This window comes from Esox lucius, chromosome 1, assembly GCF_011004845.1.
Source record: "Esox lucius isolate fEsoLuc1 chromosome 1, fEsoLuc1.pri, whole genome shotgun sequence".
Taxonomy (NCBI): Eukaryota; Metazoa; Chordata; class Actinopteri; order Esociformes; family Esocidae; genus Esox; species Esox lucius.
Window position 1 is genome coordinate 32,024,356 of NC_047569.1, and position 6,000 is coordinate 32,030,355.

Sequence of the window (6,000 nt, forward strand, 5' to 3'; positions counted from 1 at the left end):
TTTTAGGAGTCAACCCCCATGCCATATGGCCATCGTAAACATTCCTGTCATTAGAGCGCTACCTACTGAGAGATAATCTAAACAGAGAGGTTTCTGTTGTTCTCATTATCTAGGCACATTCACTTCCAATGAAACGTACATTCATATTGTAATTGTTAATGCTCAGATTCTACAGTTCCTTACTTAGAGCATGTTAAATGTTAAAGCCTGTTTTGCTAACTAAACTGCCCTTTAATATAGGCATGGCCTATAGATGACATGGAAATAGGGGTGTAGCACAAAATTCTGGGCCCTGAACATAGGCGGTCTCTGAGGGCCCCTCCCCTATTTATTCAAGAATGAAATATTTTCGAGGGCCCTCTTCACATTAGGGCCCTATATACTTAGTACCCCTTTTCCCCCCTGGTTCGACGCCACTGCATGGAAATATCCATAAATCAGATAGTCATACAAAAATGTGCAGTTTCACCTTTTTGTGTTTAGTTTTTAATGTAAAAAATATTACTCCACTTTACCCCACACTGTCATAATTGTTTCTCCATGCTTTGTTCACCACGACCCACAATGGCATGATCGCCACGACCAACCATGACATGGAAATGTCCATAAATCTCATTTGTATACAAGAATTAGCAGTTTTAACCCCAAAATGTATTTATTTGTATCCATGCTGTGATCAACATGAGCCACTTAACTGTTCTCTCTTTAGTGTCTGTGGTCTTAAGGGAGGATTCGGTAGCAGTTTGGAACAGAGTTAATTATATACTACATTTGGGGAATGGTGGGTGGTGTAGTTTACTCATTATGAAAAGGAAATTTTCAGTTTGCTCACAATGCCCAAACGTGATTTGGTTTCTGCCTTCGAACCTCTCTGAATTGGGGAGATACTTATTGCTGCCATAATGAATGCCCAGGGAGCAATTAGAGTTACATGAATTCTGAAATATCAATGTGGAAGGTTAGGAGAATCAATGTGAAAGGTTAGGAGAATCAAAATCGTAATGAAGGGCCAGCCGTTTCTCCTTGCTCACATTTCAACTACAACATTGCTGCTGCACTAATGTAAGCCCATTTTTTCTTTGTTTCTGCAAACATGTTAACGGATTTAGCAAAGATGGGATCCATCTCTCAGGTAAATTTGTATCCAATGTTTTTGCTCTGCGGACATTTCAGCCAAAGCTACGGGCACATACTTATTCCTCAATTATATGAATAAGAGTTTGATGTCACACATAACAAATTGCATGAGGCAACCAAAAATAAAGTGTTAGCCTTTTCCTCAGTAATGAGTCAGCAATGATTTTTTATTTTTTTTTTAAGATTAGCAAAAACTACTTATATGAACAACAGATCCTGTTGCAGATATAGTTAGCTACAACCTTACCAACTTAGGTCAGTCTGGCTAATAATTGATAAATCTGGTGGAAGTGTGCAAAACTGTCAGAAAAGGACTTGTTGCTGTTATATCTTTTGCATGCTTGTCATGGCCCTCAACAAATGTAACCCATTTCTGTCTGACAGTTTTTTTGAGAAAATAGAGAAAGATGCATTTCTATTCCAGACGTGACAATGCCGGTGTCTTTTAACATGGATGTCAACTGAGTTTGTGGCATGATACACAAATTAATTTGCAATGGAAGGAGAATTCAACTGTCAACATTTTCATTTTTGAGCAACACCACTCTACATATAGAGGTACAACAAAATCACTAAAAATGTATTCCCTTCATTAGAGCAGAAAAAGTTTACTGGACCTGTAAGTTATTTTGTTTATCAAATAGCAAATGTGCTAACAATGTCTAATGGACTAATACTGTTTCATGGTGAACAAGGGGGTATTGTGGTTCGCAGAAACTGCGTCAATCACTCTTGTTAACCTGCCCCTTGTGTGTATATATGTTAGGCAGAGCTCCCCTTGGTCTTCTTAGAAAATGCTTTGCATGGCAACCAATTCAATTTGCTCTCTAAACCACCTCACAATTGGATGGATTCCAACTTTAAACACCATAAATACACAAAGTGAGGCACACGCATTCTTGAGCCTTGGAGCATGTTCTAATGAGCCAGTTAGCCTCAACGTGCCAATTTATTCATTCATCAAAATGAAGTTGTTTCCCACCAAACCTAGTACTGCACTGGTCATAGTTACGCAACATATATCTGACATATCCTCGTACCTGAAGTGCTAGTTTGTGTACTACATTTCCCATTGCATTCTGTCTGTTAAATTAGAGCGCTCCATTTATTAAAGTGAACATATTTACCCACAATAGACTTGAACAGAGCGATAGATGACAAAGCCCCCCCGGTGAAACATGGTCAAAATCTGAACATCGCTCATGCAGGCAAAGAGACACTATTCACCTATTTCAATAGCAAAGATTTTGATACTGTCATGTCTTGAGATCCATTTGTTAGAAAAGTGGAATTCTCTGGGTATTTAACAATGTGGTTGGTTTATTTTTTAGGTGAGTTAAATTTAGTACCTAAAGAGGTCATCCAAAATTAATAATTGTGAATTATTATGGTCTGACAGCAAGACAGATAAGTGCACTCAGAGTGGCCGGGGAGGTAGATTCCCACTAGTGTAAGGTGAGTGTTATAAGTGGTAATAAAAACACAAGTACTTTCTGTACATTATTCTTTGTGAACAGACACTTTTTTCCCACATGGTTGGCTTTAAAAATCTGATAGCCAGACCAAAGACACAGCAGAATCAGATAATTATTAAACCCTGGAACTGCCAGGTCTTTCTGTTTAGCATTATATACAGTTATGTCTAGGTTTTTTGGCTGTTTACCAAAATATTTTCAAGTTATAGTAAAATAATGAATATGGGCTTCAAAAGTTAATAATCCGAGGTCCTGGCTGTCATTGATCCGAGGTCCTGGCTGTAATCTCAGGATAACTCAGATTTGGAAAAATATGCTTATTTAGGGAGGATTCTTTCATCAAAGAAGTTAATGTATTTATCACTGCTGAAGTGAAGGCCAACTTTATTTGTAGAATGGTTCTCTGCAATTTGGATTGTTACGTACTTCTCACTAGGCACTTCTCTCTCTATAATGACTGTTTGCTTCTTGTTTTGTTTCTTGTCATATATGTCTAGACAATTTGCATTTAGCTCACAGACAACAGCTTTTTTCCCTCTAAAGCAATGCACAAACATTAGCCTATGATACAAATCACACAATGTGACAATACAACCATTCATCACATGAGGTTGCATCTTCACATTTTAAGTTCAAACTGCAATTGTGGAATACATTTCCGCTCACCTAGACATGAAAAAATACCCAATAATAAAACATAAATGAAAAAGTCTCAGAGTTAGCCTTACAGAATATGGTTGCTGCAGCCTGTGACTTCGGGCAATGGCAATAAAATGCTTTATCATGTCGTTATTCTGACATACTGTATGATTAATCATTTTCAAGCTCAGTTTTAAAACTTCTTCTCGCTTAACAGACTAGTTACTAGTTGGAGTGCATTTCATATGTATTTATTCCAATCAACTACTAATTTAGTTTCTAAACTCTTCCCCTATATCAACCAAATCTAACATTGCTCATCTTCACCCTTAATGCTGTATGCAGTGAGACTGCAAATCAACTGCATGGTATTTTGTCTTATCTGTTGTTGTATTGAATTATAGCTGAGCAGTTTAGCTCAGCTATAATTCATAATTAAGCTATCAGAAATGCTCTGATGGCTATTTAAAGGTGAAAGTATTTAAAAGCAACATTTATACAAATGTATGTTGCAAGCCAAATGCTATGGTAGAACTAAGGAGATTATTTTTTTTAATAACAGTATTTTCTACCGAAGATACTGTAGAATAAAATATTGTTGGGAGTTAAAGCTGAAAACAATACCTAACTGGACTTACATATTACAGACTGTATTAGTATATTGCGAAAATTATATAAAATGTTTTTTGAGATCCTGGACAATAAGGTCCATTGATGCTCTTAAATAGCCTTATAGATGAATAAAGACCTGTGTTTTTGTCACATTACAGTTATGGATGCTGGCAACATTATTGTACATTATTGTAGATGAAAATACTAACATTACATGCTGACAATCTACATGTTAACTATATGGTCATTGTATAATTTATATTGTATAAAATCAAAATGGATGGAATAGAGAGCAAAAACACTCTGACACTCTCCAAATACCTGGAGTTCACTGTATATACTCAAATACTATCACAGACAAACAGCCAGAGAGTCTCCCTCTTCACAGCCATATTTTGTATGTCTGTCTAGATCCAACCCAATTGGTTGACTGTACTTCATTTTCCCATTGACTGTTATGTATTTTTGTAAGTGTCCACCTGTGCAGCGCCGGCCCTAGAAGTTTGGAGGCCCTTAGCACAATTTGATTTGGGGGCTCAGCAACCGTCTATGTCGCTTACGCCCAGGGCCGGCCCTGCTCCTGTGACATTCAACTTTACCCATTGCATGGAATATATTACCAAAAACATATACCATGTGACACATCTTTTCCCTTTCAATGAAAAATATTGATAAAAATGACAACCATGCAACAGATTAAAGGTCAAAACGTTTACTGTTTTTACAACATTAACGCTTCAGTCTTATCCAGTGTTACACATCAGGTTTGAAGTTGATTGTGGTTGTTTTTCAGCTCAAGGGACTTTCAATCGAGTGTTTAAGAAACAGCATTGTTTATCTTATCTCCGAGCATTGCCAATTTACTCAATTTTTAGAGAGGCACTGTCGCAGCTATTGAGGCATTCAGAGAAGTCCTGAGGGCAGTGCTTTGCAGAAGGGTATCCAGGCTACAGACATTGTTTAGACATAGATGGGATGAGTGTTTGATTTGAGCCAGAAAGGCAGAATGACAGATGCAAATAAGGGGACACATTTGTGCAGGGGGTTGCCTCGCCTTCTCTCAATGCCAATGTTTACATGTCCTGTCGCACTTGCACAGCACCCAAATGCATCTTATTTGCTAATTAGCATTCTTGTCTTTTTTGCGTCCTGCACAAGGACTGCTGTCTGATTAGAGCAATGTCCCTAACACTTGTCAGGCACACTGAAAACATGACACTCTATACCTGTCAAGCAACATCTCCATTGTCTCTGGTGCTGTGGTCACGTACAGTGACAATAATATATTGACGTAGTTGTGGCCAAAATGAAAAGGTCACATTGACTTAGGGAAGATTTACTAAGGAATCAAACTATTGTGCAATATCTTAGTTCATGTCAACAACAATAAATTATCCAACGATAAACTGTGTCAGGAACGCCCTCTCTCTTGTATCAGCTTCAGGGCCCAAGGGAGAACTACTTGGCCCGGGGCTACCAAATGGAGCCCTAGAACGCAGCCCAGCTGATAGCCTAGAACGCAGCCCAGCTGATAGCCTTGAACGCAGCCCAGCTGATAGCCTTGAACGCAGCTCGGCTGACACCCCTTGATGACGAACACCTGGCCCCAATCTGGCCTCATCATAGGGAGGAAGAAAGGGTATCGGGGAGGTGGCAGACAAAAGCAGCTCTTTGTGTAGGGGAGGTGGCAGACAAAATTGTGGGATGCTGGTCCCGCCCCTGTTTTTCTTCAGTTTTGATTTAATTTCTTCCACTTTTTCTGAATAAATGGCCATCATGAGCATGAATGAGAAAGAGAATGTTTGTATACTTAGTAATGTCTGAAGCTTACATGGGATACAGCCCAATATGTGAACCCTTTTCCCTTCTCACACCCGCTTGTATTGCAACTGCATTTTCAGAGAATAATTTCAAGGACAAACCACAGAGCAGAAATGTATTCATGGTTCAACACCAGAAAGTGAAACCAGAAAATAGTAAACGGGAAGGTAAGGAAAACCAATTTGTAATCTACAAGTCCCAACAGTGAGGTCATTCACCATGAAGAAAATGTGCATTGTCTCCAAACATATATTTAAGGATTAGGTATATATTTTGGGGTGGAATCTCAAGGATTCTAGCAAAAGGTTAACAAGAG